This window comes from Bombina bombina, chromosome 7 (genome assembly GCF_027579735.1).
Source record: "Bombina bombina isolate aBomBom1 chromosome 7, aBomBom1.pri, whole genome shotgun sequence".
NCBI lineage: Eukaryota > Metazoa > Chordata > Amphibia > Anura > Bombinatoridae > Bombina > Bombina bombina.
The window spans coordinates 457,094,283-457,111,741 of NC_069505.1; positions in this window are offsets into that span (position 1 = coordinate 457,094,283).

Genomic DNA, 17,459 nt, shown 5'->3' on the forward strand with positions numbered 1-17,459 from the left:
AATTTAATATCTATGGAATGCATAGGTTCAAACGGAACCCCTTAAAGAACCCGAAGAACTAAATTCAAACTCCAAGGAGGAGCAATAGGTCTAAACACAGGCCTGATTCTAATCAGAGCCTGACAAAACGATTGAACATCCGGAATATCTGCCAGACGTTTGTGTAGCAAAATAGATAAAGCAGAAATCTGTCCCTTTAAGGAACTAGCTGATAACCCTTTCTCCAATCCTTCTTGGAGAAAAGATAAAATCCTAGGAATCCTAATCTTACTCCATGAGTAGCCCTTGGATTCACACCAATAAAGATATTTACGCCATATCTTATGGTAAATCTTTCTAGTAACAGGCTTACGTGCCTGGATCAAGGTATCAATGACCGAATCAGAGAACCCTCGCTTATAAAATCAAGCGTTCAAACTCCAAGCAGTCAGCTTGGATGATGGAAGGGTCCCTGAATGAGAAGGTCCTGCCTCAATGGAAGCTGCCACGGAGGAAGAGAGGACATGTCCACCAGATTAGCATACCAAGTGCTGCGAGGCTACGCAGGAGCGATGAGAATCACCGAAGCCCTCTCCTGTTTGATCCGAGCAATCACCCGGGGAAGGAGAGCAAACGGTGGAAACACATAAGCTAGGTTGAACGACCAAGGTACTGCCAAGGCATCTATCAGTTCGGCCTGAGGATCCCTGGACCTGGATCCGTATCTCGGGAGCTTGGCATTCTGACGAGATGCCATAAGATCCAGCTCCGGTCTGCCCATCTGAGAATCAGGGTGGCAAAGACCTCCGGATGGAGTTCCCATTCCCCCGGATGAAACGTCTGTCTGCTAAAAAAATCCGCTTCCCAGTTGTCCACTCCTGGGATGTAAATTGCTGACAGATAACAAGACTGAGCCTCCGCCCACCAAATTATCTTGGATACTTCTGTCATCGCTAAGGAACTCCTTGTTCCTCCCTGATGATTGATGTAAGCCACAGTCGTGATGTTGTCCGACTGAAATCGGATGAATTTGGCCGAAGCCAACTGAGGCCAAGCCTGAAGCGCATTGAATATTGCCCTCAACTCCAGAATATTGATTGGAAGCAGAGACTCCGACCGAGTTCACACACCCTGAGCCTTCAGGGAATTCCAGACTGCACCCCATCCTAGTAGACTAGCGTCCGTTGTCACTATCACCCATGAGGGTCTGCGGAAGCACGTCCCTTGGGACAGATGCTCTGGCGACAACCACCAAAGAAGAGAGTCCCTTGTCTCCTGATCCAGATCTATCTGAGGAGACAAATTTGCATAATCTCCATTCCACTGTCTGAGCATGCTCAGTTGTAGAGGTCTGAGATGAAAACGAGCAAACGGCATGATGTCCATTGCCGCCATCATCAATCCAATTACCTCCATGCACTGAGCCACTGATGGCCGAGGATTGGACTGAAGGGATCGGCATGTATTCAGAATCTTTAACTTTCTGACTTCCGTCAAAAAGATTTTCATGTTTACAGAGTCTATTAGAGTTCCCAGGAAAGGAACCCTTGTCTGTTGAATTAGTGAACTCTTTTCTAGATTCACCTTCCACCCGTGAGTCTTTAGAAAGGAGAGAACAATGTCGGTATGAGACCTTGTCAGCTGATAAGACGATGCCTGGATCAGAATGTCGTCCAGATAAGGCGCCACTGCAATGCCCTGCGGCCTGAGAACCGCCAGCAGAGACAATAGAACCTTCGTGAAGATCCTGGGTGCCGTGGCCAGCCCGAAAGGAAGAGCCACAAACTGAAAATGTTTGTCCAGAAAGGCAAACCTCAGGAACTGGTGATGATCTCTGTGGATAGGAATATGAAGATATGCATCCTTTAAGTCCACGGTAGTCATATATTGACCCTCCTGGATCAATGGAAGAATTGTCTGAATAGTCTCCATCTAGAAGGATGGAACTCTGAGAAACTTGTTTAGACTCTTGAGATCTAAAATGGGTCGGAACGTTCCCTCTTTTTTGGGAACCACAAAAAGATTTGAGTAAAACCCCTGCCCCTGTTCCAGTATTGGAACGGGACAAATTACTCCCATAGTGGAGAGGTCTTTTACACAACGTAAGAACGCCTCTCTTTTTATCTGGTCTACAGACAATCGTGAAAGAAGAAACCTTCCCCTTGGGAAGGAATTTTTGAACTCCAACTGATACCCTTGAGACACAATTTCTAGTGTCCATGGATCCTGAACGTCTCTTATCCAAGCCTGGACAAAGAGAGAAAGTCTGCCCCCTACTAGATCCGGTCCCGGATCGGGGGCCGCCCCTTCATGCTGTCTTGGGAGCAGCAGCGGGCTTCTTGGGTTGTTTACCCTTGTTCCAAGCCTGGTTAGGTCTCCAGGTGGGCTTGGCTTATGAATAATTCCCTTCCTGTTTAGTGGAAGAGGAAGGGGTGATTCCGTTGAAATTACGAAAGGAACGAAAATTACTCTGTCGTCCCCTTTGCTTAGATGTTTTGTCTTGCGGGAGCAGATGACCCTTACCTCCTGTGATGTCAGAAATGATCTCCTTCAAGTCAGGCCCGAACAGGGTCTTTCCCTTGTAAGGAATAGCCAAGAGCTTAGATTTCGAGGACACATCCGCAGACCAAGATTTTAACCATAAAGCTCTTCTTGCTAAGATGGAAAATCCTGAATTCTTGGCCGCCAACTTGGTGATCTGAAAGGCGGTATCCGTAATAAAACAATTAGCCAGCTTAAGGGCTTTAATTCTATCCTGTATTTCCTCTAAGGAAGACTCAGTCCTAAGAGACTCTTCCAGAGCGTCAAACCAAAAAGCAGCCGCAGTCGTGACTGTTACAATGCAGGCCATCGGTTGTAAGAGGAACTCCTGGTGAATATAAAGTTTCTTGAGAAGACCCTCTAATTTCTTGTCCATGGGATCCTTGAAAGCACAACTGTCCTCGATAGGGATAGTCGTACGCTTAGCCAGAGTAGAGATGGCTCCCTCCACCTTAGGGATTGACTGCCAAGAATCCCGGACGGCGTCAGCTATAGGATACATCTTCTTAAACATAGGGGAAGGGCAGAACGGGATACCCGGTCTTTCCCATTCCCTAGCAATAATTTCCGGAAGTCCGGAAAAACGTCAGAATATGAAGGGACCTCCAAATATCTGTCCATCTAACTCAATTTCTCTGGAGGGACCACAATAGAGTCACAGTCGTCCAGAGTCACCAAAACCTCCCATAGTAACAGACGGAGGTGTTCAAGTTTAAATCTGAAAGACATTACTTCCGAATCTGTCTGAGGTAAGGCACTCCCTGAGTCAGACAGTTCTCCCTCAGATAGGGCCTCCCTACCCCCCAATTCAGAGCCCTGGGAGGGTACATCCGAGATAGCTATCAAAGCATCAGAAGTCCCAGGGACCCCATGGGCCTCTGTCCTACTGCGTTTGCCCTGTAAAGCTGGTAACTTAGATAAAACTTCTGAAAGAGTGGATGACATAACTGCAGCCATATCTTGCAGAGTAAATGAAGCAGACGCAGTGGAAGAACACGGCGTCGCTTGAGCGGGCGTTAAAGGCTGTGACGTTTGGGGAAAAAGTTGCGACATACTCTGAATCTCATCAGTCTGAGAACATTCTTTAAATATATCTTTACTAAAAAAATCTGCTCTTTACATTGTAAGGCTCTCTCAATACATGAGGGACAAAGTGTAACAGGGGGTTACACAATGGCATCTAAACACATGGGACATGTACTTTGCTCAATGTCATCCATGATAATAGAAAAAAAGGAAATTTATGCTTACCTGATAAATTAATTTCTTTTACGATATACCGAGTCCACGGATTTCATCGTTTACTTGTGGGATATATTCCTCCTGCTAACAGGAAGTGGCAAAGAGCACCACAGCAGAGCTGCTATATAGCTCCTCCCTTAACTCCTCCTCCCAGTCATAGGTATAGGAAGAGAAACAACCAACAAGGTGCAGAGGTGACTGAAGTCTATATAAAAAATAAATCCTGTCTCAAAATGACAGGGTGGGCCGTGGACTCGGTATATCATAAAAGCTATTAAATTTATCAGGTAAGCATAAATTTCCTTTTCTTTTACAAGATATACCGAATCCACGGATTTCATCCTTTACTTGTGGGATACCAATACCAAAGCTTTAGGACACGGATGAAAGGGAGGGACAAGACAGGAACCTAAACGGAAGGCACCACTGCTTGAAGCACCTTTCTCCCAAAAATAGCCTCAGAAGAAGTATGAAGGGAGGACCAAGTCGCAGCCTTACAAATCTGTTCAACAGAAGCATCGTTCTTAAAAGCCCAAGTGGAAGCCACAGCTCTAGTGGAATGAGACGTAATCCTTTCACGGGGCTGCTGTCCAGCAGTCTCATATGCCAGGCGGATGATGCTTCTCAGCCAAAAAGAGAGGTAGCCGTAGCTTTTTGACCCCTACGCTTCCCAGAATAAATAACAAACAGGGAAGATGTTTGATGGAACTCCTTGGTCGCTTGTAAATAAAATTTTAAAGAGCGAACCACATCCAAATTATGTAACAAATGTTCCTTCTTAGAGGAAGGATTAGGACACAAGGAAGGAACCACAATTTCCTGATTAATATTCTTATTTGAAACAACCTTAGGAAGAAGTCCAGGTTTAGTACGCAAAACCACCTTATCAGAATGGAATATAAGATAAGGGGAATCACATTGCAACGCAGAAAGCTCAGAAACTCGTCGAAGAAATAGCTACTAAAAACAAAACTTTCTAAGATAACAGTTTAATATCTATGGAATGCATGGGTTCAAACGGAACCCCTTGAAGAACATTAAGAACTAAATTCAAGCTCCATGGAGGAGCAATTGTTTTAAACACAGGCTTGATTCTGATTAAAGCCTGACAAAATGCCTGAACATCTGGGACATCTGCCAGACGCTTGTGAAGCAAAATTGACAAAGCAGAAATGTGTCCCTTCAAGGAACTAGCTGATAAACCCTTCTCCAATCCTTCTTGGAGAAAAGACAGAATCCTAGGAATCCTAACCTTACTCCGTGAGTAACCCTTGGATTCACACCAATAAAGATATTTACTCCATATCTTATGGTAAAGTTTTCTAGTGACCGGCTTGCGCGCCTGAATCAGAGTATCAATGACCGGCTCAGAGAAACCCCGCTTAGATAAAATCAAGCATTCAATCTCCAAGCAGTCAGCTGCAGAGAAGTGAGATTTGGATGTTGGAAAGGACCTTGAATGAGAAGGTCCTTTCTCAATGGCAGTCTCCACGGTGGTAGAGACGACATGTCCACTAGATCTGCATACCAGGTCCTGCGTGGCCACGCAGGCGCTATCAGAATTACTGAAGCCCTCTCCTGTTTGATTCTGGCAATCACACAAGGAAGGAGAGGAAAAGGAGGAAACACATAAGCCAGGTTGAACGACCAAAGTACTGCTTGGTCATCTATCAGTACAGCCCGGGGATCCTTTGACCTGGACCCGTAACGTGGAAGTTTGGCATTCTGTCGAGATGCCATCAGATCCAATTCCGGTGTGCCCCATCGATGAGTCAAGGTTGCAAACACCTCCGGGTGGAGTTCCCACTCCCCAGGATGAAAAGTCTGACGACTTAGAAAATCCGCTTCCCAGTTTTCTACTCCTGGGATATAAATTGCAGACAGATGGCAAGAGTGAGCCTCCACCCATCAAATTATCTTTGATACTTCTATCATCGCTAGAGAACTCCTTGTTCCCCCCTGATGATTGATATATGCCACCGTCGTGATATTGTCCGACTGGAATCTTATGAATTTGGCCGAAGCCAACTGAGGCCACGCTAGCAGCGCGTTGAATATCGCTCTCAGTTCCAGAATATTGATTGGCAATTGAGACTCCGCCTGAGTCCACACACCCTGAGTCTTCAGGGAATTCCAGACTGCATCCCAGCCCAGAAGACTGGCGTCCGTCGTTACTATTACCCAAGATGGCCTGCGGAAGCACATCTCTTGGGACAGATTGTCCTGCGACAACCACCACCGAAGAGAGTCTCTGGTCTCTTGGTCCAGATTTGTCTGAGGAGATAAATTCGCATAATCCCCATTCCACTGACTGAGCATGCACAGTTGTAGTGGTCTGAGATGAAAGCGAGCAAACGGGATGATATCCATTGCCGCTACCATTAGTCCGATGACTTCCATACACTGAGCCACTGATGGCCGATGAATGGACTGCAGAGCCCTGCAAGTATTTAGAATCTTTGATTTTCTGACTTCTGTCAGAAATATCTTCATGTTTGCTGAGTCTATCAGAGTTCCCAGGAATGGAACTCTTGTCTGTGGAACTAGTGAACTCTTCTCTACATTCACTTTCCAACCGTGAGTTCTCAGAAATGACAACACGATGTCCGTGTGAGATTTGGACAGATGATAGGTTAACGCCTGGATCAAGATATCGTCCAGATAGGGCGCCACCGATATGCCTCATGGCCTGAGAACAGCTAGAAGTACGCAAAACCACCTTATCAGAATGGAATATAAGATAAGGGGAATCACATTGCAACGCAGAAAGCTCAGAAACTCTTCGAGCCGAAGAAATAGCTACTACTACTGAGTCTATTAGAGTTCCCAGGAATGGAACTCTTGTCTGTGGAACTAGTGAACTCTTCTCTACATTCACTTTCCAACCGTGAGTTCTCAGAAATGACAACACGATGTCCGTGTGAGATTTGGACAGATGATAGGTTAATGCCTGGATCAAGATATCGTCCAGATAGGGCGCCACCGCTATGCCTCATGGCCTGAGAACAGCTAGAAGAGACCCTAGAACCTTTGTGAAGATCCTGGGAGCCGTGGCCAACCCGAAGGGAAGGGCCACAAACTGATAATGCTTGTCCTGAAATGCAAATCGCAGGAACTGATGATGATTCTCGTGGATAGGGATGTGAAGGTACGCATCCTTCAGATCCACTGTGGTCATGTATTGACCCTCCTGGATTATAGGCAGAATTGTACGAATGGCCTTAATCTTGAACGATGTGACTCTGAGGAACTTGTTTAGACATTTGAGATCTAAAATCGGTCTGAAGGTTCCCTCTTTTTTGGGAACCATGAATAAGTTTCAATAGAACCCCTGCCCTCGTTCCCAATCTGGAACTGGGCAAATAACACCCATGGTGTAGAGGTCTTTTACACAGCGTAAGAACGCCTCTCTTTTTGTCTGCTCTACAGACAATCTTGAAAGATGAAATCTTCCCCTTGGAGGGAAGTCCTTGAATTCCAACTGATACCCCTGGCTCACAATTTCTACTAGATCCGGTCCCGGATCGGGGGCTGCCCCTTCATGCTGTCTTGATAGCAGCAGCTGGCTTTTTGACTTGTTTACCTTTATTCCAGGCCTGATTAGGTCTCCAGACCGCCTTGGATTGCGCAAAGTTCCCTTCCTGCTTAGTGGAGGAAGAGGAAGCAGAGGATGTTCCTTTAAAATTTTGAAAGGAACGAAAATTATTTTGTTTACTCCTCATCTTGAGGGGCTTGTCCTGAGGTAGGGCATGACCCTTACCTCCAGTAATGTCAGAGATTATTTCCTTCAGTTCAGGCCCAAATAGGGTCTTACCCTTGAAGGGAATAGACAAAAGCTTAGATTTAGACGATACGTCAGCCGACCATGACTTTAACCATGACGCTCTACGCACAACAATGGCAAAGCCTGTGTTTTTCGCTGCTAACTTTGCAATTTGGAAAGCAGCATCAGTCATAAAAGAATTAGCTAATTTAAGAGCCTTAATTCTGTCTAAAATGTCCTCTAAAGGTGTCTCAACCTTCAGAGATTCTTCCAGGGCGTCAAACCAAAAAGCAGCTACAGTAGTTACTGGAACCATGCAAGCTATAGGCTGTAAGAGAAAACCCTGGTGTACAAAAATTTTCTTTAGAAGACCCTCTAATTTTTTATCCATAGGGTCTTTAAAAGCACAACTGTCCTCAATGGGTATAGTTGTACGTTTAGCTAGAGTAGATATAGCTCCCTCCACCTTGGGAATTAATTGCCAAAAATCCCACATGGTGTCAGATATGGGAAACATTTTTCTAAAATTAGGAGGGGGAGAAAACGGTATACCTGGTCTATCCCATTCCTTCTTAACAATTTCCGAAATTCTCTTAGGAACCGGAAAAACATCCGTGTAAGTAGTAGGTACTTCCAAATATTTGTCCATTTTACACAATTTTTCTGGGGGGATCGTGATCGGGTCACAATCATCCAGAGTCGCCAGAACCTCCCTGAGCAATAAGCGGAGGTGTTCTAATTTAAATTTAAAGGACATGAAGTCCGAATCCGTCTGAGGTAATAAATTTCCTGACTCTGAAATTTCCCCCTCAGACATAAAATCCCTAACCCCCAAATCAGAGCATTGGGAGTTTACATCGGAAATAGCCACTAAGGTGTCAGAAGGTTCAGTATCTGCATTAATATCTGACCTGTGGCATTTACCCTGCAAGCCTGGCTGTTTAGACAATACCTCTGTAAGGGTAGTAGACATGACTGCAGCCATATCTTGCAAAGTAGAAGAATTAGCCGCACTAGAAGTACTTGGCATCGCTTGCGTGGGCGTTAAAGGTTGTGACACTTGGGGAGAATTAAATGGCACATCCTGATTCTCTGTAGACTGAGAACCCTCCTGAGGCCCACTTTCTTTATTTAAAATGTGATCCTTACAGTGTAAGGCCCTTTCAGTACAAGAAAGGCACAATGTAAGAGGGGGTTCCACCATGGCTTCTAAACACATAGAACACTGACTTCCCATGTCAGACATGTTGTACAGACTAGTAATAACAGCACAAGTCGTTCCCAATCTTTATTATATGTGAAAAAAACAATTCAGCACAAAAACGGTTACTGCGCCTTTAAGAATAAAAAGTGTACACTGTTTTGGCAAAGTCGTTAAAACGATAATCAAAATTAACAATTTTGTTGTTATTAGAGCCTAATGTGCTATCGGATATTGCACCACAAGTAATAGGAGAGTAAAACTTTAATTTAGGAAATTAGGAAGTAAAAATGATTTGCAGACAAATTTCACCTAATGACTTCTGCACCTCGCCACAGCTCTGCTGTGGCGCCTACCTGCCCCCAAGACCTGTCAAAACGATCCGGTCCCACTCCAAAGTACAGCCTTACAGTCTGGTTCCAACCGGAGCTAATGGCTGCTACCTCTCCAGAAACTAACTGCGCACTGAAGCACGAAATTAGGCCCCGCCCATCATGTCTGATGAGCCAAAACTTGAGAAAACCGCATGGGAAGCGTTTTACCAATAAACATATGTACACACTGCTTTTTTTGTAATAAACATGCCATGTGAACCCCTAGAAAATATTCAACTTAGCCTCAATAAACCCCATAGTCGTTTAACATCAGGTGTTTCCTAGGCTGCCCCAGTGTCTAAACCACGAGCCCTTAAGTATCCCATATTATCTAGAATTGAATAATAATACACAGGTTACCACAGTACTACCCTCTAAAAAGGAATACTGCTTACCCTTGCCCCGCATGGGGAATATGTCAGCCAAATTCTGAAAATCGATCTTAGTTACTACTGCTAAGATCATCAGACTCAGGGCATGATTCTTCTTCCATGTCATGCCAGAGTAAAAACAGTACTCACTGGTACCATTTAAAATAAAAAATTCTTGATTGAAGAAAAACTAAACTATCTTTTTATCACCACATAAACTTTACCCTTCCTATTGCTAGCATAGGCAAAGAGAATGCCTGGGGGGAGGAGTTAAGGGAGGAGCTATAGAGCAGCTCTGCTGTGGTGCTCTTTGCCACTTCCTGTTAGCAGGAGGAATAGATCCCATAAGTAAAGGATGAAATCCGTAGACTCTGTATATCTTGTAAAAGAAAACAAAAGTAAACTTGGTCGAGTCACAGAAAATGTAATACTAATAAAAAATATAGTACTGTGTCTTTAACAACCCCCTCTGCGCTAACAACCGATAGGCAAAAGGACAAAGAGAAGCTTCCTTAAATAATATTATCCACACTCCCTGTGTTGTTAGAGTCTATACCCACTGGACAGAAAAAGGAACAGTCACCTCGCTGCAGCTCCGCTGCGGGTCCTACCTGCCTCCACGTGCTCGACACTACCACCTCTCATACGGCGTACCTAAGATCACTTGTAAGAAATCACAACAAGCGAACTTAGGGGCCGTGAGGAAAACGCTGCCAGCCGGAATCTAATGGAGAAGTTACTGCTCGGAAAGCGCGCAAACATCAAGCCCCGCCCACCGTGGGCGTAAACATAACCTCCGTAAAAAATAAACATGTACCGCCATTTACCGAAGTCTAGACACTTTCCAAACTCCGGTACTATCCCCAGCGTCAGCCATATAAGTGTAACATCCTAGTAGACTGTCACAGTAAACAAGAACTGCCCAATATAATAAATATACAGTGAATATCACCATAATACCCCAACGCTTCTAGTCTTTTTCTTGTCATAAAGTCCGAATGTCTGGGGAAATAAACAATATGCCAGGTCTCATTCTTTTGTACTTTGATGAGAATTAGCGTATTGAAAAGGGAAGCCTTTAACACATAGCCCCTGATAGAAAAAAATAGAGTACAGTCAGATCTGGGATATGCTGCAGAGCCCCAGAAGTAAAAAAACTGCACTTACCTCCATGCTGAGGAGCATGAAAACTCACAGTGTCAAGAGGTCCACTCTTCCTCCTGAGGTCCTGTGAAGATAAAGAGGTCATAGTTTAAATTTCTCTAAGACCAGCACATCAGAGCAGCACCATAATGGGAGGCGCAGCGAGGCTAAAACGCCACTAGTTCCCATAGCCAGGAAGCTATAACTTCAGAGGCTGCTCTTTAGTAAAATAGTACACATTGGCACCATTTAAAAATAATAAACTCTTGATTGAAGAATTTAAACTAACACCTCACTTTACCTCTTCCTATCACTAACACAGGCAAAGAGAATGACTGGGGTGGGAGGGAAGGGAGGAGCTATTTATGCAGCTCTGCTGTGGAGCTCTTTGCCTCCTCCTGCTGACCAGGAGGCGATATCCCATAAGTAAGGATGAAATCCATGGACTCGTCATATCTTGTAAAAGAAAAGTATTTTTTGTGAGCTAACGATTTGAACTGTTCTCCAATCGGTGAGCTAGCTCAAACAATTGTGCGAGTGCCGTATGGCTAGAGTACTGATTGGAGAACAGTTCAAACCGTTAGCTCACAAAAAAATGACTTTATCCTAACATAATGACAGTGGCTAGACTTACTGTTTGTTTGACTAAAACCCAGATTAGCTCGCCCAGATAAGGCAAATGGTGGGTGGAGTTTGACTATTGAAATATTTTTAGGTAAAAAGGATGTTAATTGTTTTAAAAATGTTTAGACTTGGCTGATATTCTATGGCAACAAAACAGAAATTACAAGGTGTTTACTGTCCCTTTAAGAGTATTTGAGAGTAGTCGGGCATACTGGGCGGTTGGAAGACGTCCAGCTGACTTTTTGCTCCAGTATAGATCTTTCACCTAGGACTAAAATGTTCTGTTGCCCCTGTCCCCTTTATGGATAAGGTAGCCCATATATATAATGATTGGTGCTCTGTCTCCAAAGTGGATTGAATTTCCACCATAAAAAAGCTTATATCAAACCGCATGTGTATGTCATACTTTGATGATGTCATCAAGGGGTGCAGGCATTACACAAGGCACCCACTAAGAGGCCATTCTAGGCCTATAAAGCTCAGTTCATATTTTGATTATTTATTCACCTGATAAAACAGTAAATAAATACATAAAACATGAATTTTTATAGTGTTTAGCCTTTAATTTAACGATTTTCTTTTAATTTTGGGGCTTTGATCTGAGCTTTTTTATAGTGGAAATACGATCCACTTTGGAGACAGAGCACCAATCCTTAACCATAAAGGTGAAAGGTGCAACAGAATATTGTAGTCCTAGGTGGAAGATCTATACCAGAGCCATAGTCAGCTGGACGTTTATCACGATCGTCTATCTAGTCTGCACCCCCTGACAAAACAATAATAGTAATTATGCTCTTACTCTTTTAATGTGGCCAGGTCTTGGAATATTTCCTCTTCAGCATGTCCTTTCTTTTGGAATGACTTGTGTCTTGCTAGTTACATTATATTTGCGTTGATGTGGTCTAGAAAATAAAGGTGATAAAGTTTAGATTTTTACAACAGAGTGTATTGTTCTGGACAATTCTTAAAATAATTTTTGTGGTTGTTCTCATAGAATATTAACCTATACCTGAGCATGGCTACAAACTTCTTGCATATTCCTGGATTTGGACTGTGTGTAGCATCTTGTACTTTGCTAGTTATGTCACATTTATTTTGATGTAATCTAGAAACTGAAGATGACACGTTTGGTATCAGAGTACGAGTCCCTGGGTAACTGTTCTCATTGAAAATAAGCCTGTCCTGAGAAGCACACTGCCTGGATATTTCTGAATTTGTCCTGAAATTTTCAATTATTTCTCTTGTCTTTCTCTTGTCTACATAGTTAGGACTCTTTGTGGGTATACCTAAATCAAAGTGATTGAATGCTTTATTACTTTGACAAAAAGATTCAGATAAATCCTTCTCTAAAACACCTTGTGATTTGCTAGTTTCATCACATTTATCTTGATGTAGTCTAGAAGATGAAGGTGATAATGTATTTTTTGGTTTTCTCAGCAGAGTGTATTTTCCTGGGCAAACATTCTTGTAGAATATTATCCTATCCTTGAGCTGAGATGCACGTTTAATTGATATTTCTTGATTTGGCCGAGAATTCTCAGCTATTTCACTTGTCTTTTTCTCTTCTACATATTTAGGAATCCTTGTGGTCATGTCAAAACTGATGGGATTGTATGAATTGTCACTTTCATGATAATATTCTAATAAATCTTCCTCTGGAATGTCTTGTGACTTGCTAGTTGCATCACATTTGTCTTGATGTAGTGTAGAATCTGAAGATGACAAGGATTGTTTTGGTTTTCTCAACAGAGTGTACTTTCCTGGGCAAACATTATCATAGAAAAGTATCCTATCCTTGAACTGAGATACACAATCCTTGGATTTTTCTGGATTTGGAAGTGAATTCTCAATTATTTCACATCTCTTTTTCTCCTCTACTGATTTAGGAATTGCCGTGGCCGTGGAAAAATTGATGGGCTTGTACGAATTGTTAATGTAACCATGTGATTCTAATAAATCTTCCTCTGGAATATCTTGTGGCTTGCTAGTTATATCATATTTGTCTTCATGTTGGCTAGAGATTGAAGATAAAAAGGCTGATTTGGGTTTTCTCATCAGAGTGTACTTTCCTGGGTAATCATTTTCATTGAAGCTAAGCCTATCCCTGGGCTGGGATACGTGCACCTCGGATATGCCTATATGTGTCTTGTTTGTAACATTGTGTATCTTCCTAGCTACATCTAATTTGTCTTGATATTGTCTAGAAATTGAAGATGACAAGGTTGTTTCTGGTTTTCTCGAAAAAGTATTTTTTCCGGGACAAACATTCTCATAAAAGATGAGCCAATCCTCGGTCTGAGATGCACAGTCCTTAGATATTTCTGGATTTGTCCATGAAATCTTACTTGTTTCACTTATCTTTCTCTCTTCTACATATTTTAGATTGTTATTGGGCATGGACAAATTGTGGGTACTGTATGGATTTTTACTTTGACAAAAAGGTTCATATAAACCGTCTTCTGGAACATCTTGTGCTTTTCTAGTTAAATTACAGTTTTGTTGATTTGGTAGATAGTTTGAAGATGACAAGAATGGTTTTGGTTTTCTAAACAGAGTATACTTTCCTGGGCAAACATTGTCATAGAAAATAAGTTTATCTTTGAGCTGAGATACAGACTTCTTGGATATGTTTGGATTTGTCCTTATATCTCGCATCTTTCTTTCTTCTACACGTGTTAGACTCTTTTTGGACACTGCAACATTGAAGGAATCATTACTTTGGAGTAAACAATCCGATAAACATTCACCATCATTGTTGTAGTTGGAAGCCATTATTTTATAATCACAAGAGTCATTGTCAGACCATTCAGTTTCTTCATAATCTCTAGTATCACTTTTGGAATTTGTGGAGACATCCTGCTCATAATAAGCATCAGTACTTATTTCTAAATCTTCTAGGTTACTTCGAGCATCCTCCTCCAATAGCTGGCAAACCACTGGAAGAGTGTTTGGATTCTCACAGGACAGCAATAGTGAATTGTTGCTAACCTTTCTTCTGGTGCTGCCCATAGTCGTGACTTTGTTATCTGTATCTGAACACAGAGCTATATCAAACTGATCCATGATATGTTCCGAAAAGGTTCTTCGTTATGAAGTGCTGTGATTTGTGGGGCCTCCCTGTCAGACTAATCCACTGACACATAAGCAACTATTAAATACCTGTGTAACAAAGGAATTGTATTTTTACTGACTTGTTTAAAAGCTGCTTAGTCATCTTAAAAGTAAATACAACACCTAAATCTGCAGAATATTCTAACAGTTTTTCAAACACTTAGAGGTCCACAATCTGGGGCTTATGAAAGAGACAAGGATGAGAAAGACAAACAGACAGTGAAGGTGAGTGGAGAAAGAGGAGGAAAGAAAGGAGAGACATTGGGTGGGGGGCAGAACATAATTATTGAAAACAAACACAATGGTCTGGATTCCAATATTTTAGAGTTGCTACATAAAAAAACTTTGTATGGAAAAGCAGGGGATTTATTTGCTTCATTTATTAAAGGGATATGAAACTCAAAATTTTCTTTTGTGATTTAGACAGAACATTCAAATTTTAAAAAGTTTATTCAACACTCCTGCACAAGCGTTAACTGCGCTAGATGTAAGCTTTTGGCACGCATTGTGTTGCGCTCGTATTACAAGTTGAAAGTAAACTGTTTTTGCTTGTGTCCTAACCTGACATGCATAAAAAGATGAACTTAGAATATTGCACTCGCAATAACGTATTCCCCCAAAGATGTCAATGGAGCAAAAAAAGTGGAAAAAATATCTCAAGCGAGTTAATCCGTCATGAAAATATGAATATTTCACATTCCAACGTTCTTCACATACAAGAATATGTTCTATTTATTTATAGTCCTATATATGTATATATTGGTATAGATATAGTGTACCAAAATACCATTTTATATATATATATATATATATATGTATATATTGGAATAGATATAATGTACCAAAATGCCATTTTATATATATATATATGGGTATAGAAATAGTGTACCAAAATACCATTTCTTTCATGTAATTAGCAAGAGTCCATGAGCTAGTGACGTATGGGATATACATTCCTACCAGGAGGGGCAAAGTTTCCCAAACCTCAAAATGCCTATAAATACACCCCTCACCACACCCACAATTCAGTTTTACAAACTTTGCCTCCTATGGAGGTGGTGAAGTAAGTTTGTGCTAGATTCTACGTTGATATGCGCTCCGCAGCAAGTTGGAGCCCGGTTTTCCTCTCAGCGTGCAGTGAATGTCAGAGGGATGTGAGGAGAGTATTGCCTATTTGAATGCAGTGATCTCCTTCTACGGGGTCTATTTCATAGGTTCTCTGTTATCGGTCGTAGATTCATAGGTTCTCTGTTATCGTCATTATTTAAGTCTCATTTTTCATTGCTTCTGGTTGCTAGAAGCTTGTTCTTTGGCATTTTTTCCCATTCCTGAAACTGTCATTTAAGGAATTTGATCAATTTTGCTTTATATGTTGTTGTTTTTTCTCTTACATATTGCAAGATGTCTCACGTTGCATCTGAGTCAGAAGATACTACAGGAAAATCGCTGTCTAGTGCTGGATCTACCAAAGCTAAGTGTATCTGCTGTAAACTTTTGGTAGCTATTCCTCCAGCTGTTGTTTGTATTGATTGTCATGACAAACTTGTTAAAGCAGATAATATTTCCTTTAGTAAAGTACCATTGCCTGTTGCAGTTCCTTCAACATCTAAGGTGCAGAATGTTCCTGATAACATAAGAGATTTTGTTTCTGAATCCATAAAGAAGGCTATGTCTGTTATTTCTCCTTCTAGTAAACGTAAAAAATCTTTTAAAACTTCTCTCCCTACAGATGAATTTTTAAATGAACATCATCATTCTGATTCTGATGACTCTTCTGGTTCAGAGGATTCTGTCTCAGAGGTTGATGCTGATAAATCTTCATATTTATTTAAAATGGAATTTATTCGTTCTTTACTTAAAGAAGTTCTAATTGCTTTAGAAATAGAGGATTCTGGTCCTCTTGATACTAATTCTAAACGTTTGGATAAGGTATTTAAATCTCCTGTGGTTATTCCAGAAGTTTTTCCTGTTCCTAATGCTATTTCTGCAGTAATTTCCAAAGAATGGGATAAATTGGGTAATTCATTTACTCCTTCTAAACGTTTTAAGCAATTATATCCTGTGCCGTCTGACAGATTAGAATTTTGGGACAAAATCCCTAAAGTTGATGGGGCTATTTCTACCCTTGCTAAACGTACTACTATTCCTACGTCAGATGGTACTTCGTTTAAGGATCCTTTAGATAGGAAAATTGAATCCTTTCTAAGAAAAGCTTATCTGTGTTCAGGTAATCTTCTTAGACCTGCTATATCTTTGGCTGATGTTGCTGCAGCTTCAACTTTTTGGTTGGAAACCTTAGCGCAACAAGTAACACATCATGATTCTCATGATATTATTCTTCTTCTTCAGCATGCTAATAATATTATCTGTGATGCCATCTTTGATATTATCAGAGTTGATGTCAGGTTTATGTCTCTAGCTATTTTAGCTAGAAGAGCTTTATGGCTTAAGACTTGGAATGCTGATATGGCTTCTAAATCAACTCTACTTTCCATTTCTTTCCAGGGTAACAAATTATTTGGTTCTCAGTTGGATTCTATTATTTCAACTGTTACTGGTGGGAAAGGAACCTTTTTACCACAGGATAAAAAATCTAAGGGTAAAAACAGAGCTAATAATCGTTTTCGTTCCTTTCGTTTCAACAAAGAACAAAAACCTGATCCTTCATCCTCAGGAGCAGTTTCAGTTTGGAAACCATCTCCAATCTGGAATAAATCCAAGCCAGCCAGAAAGGCAAAGCCTGCTTCTAAGTCCACATGAAGGTGCGGCCCTCATTCCAGCTCAGCTGGTAGGGGAACAAATGAAACAAAAAAAGAAAGGGCGCCTCCTAGTGTAGCCAGTATATATAAGGATAAATAGAATGAGATATAGATTTTGTACTCACATGTAGTGAAGGCAAAGATAATGCCTAGATAAGCAGTCTGGAAACTTATCAGTGTCCCAGTTGACTGTGCATTAGAATGCTAGGGCAGCTCCTCTTAGTAGATTTCCAAAATCATCTGAAAAGTAAGAAGATATACAGAGGGCGACTCCTAGTGTGGAATTAGTAAGCAGAGTGTGAACCCACCAGCTTTACCCTTCAGAGATATACTCACAAAGTATAGAGCACA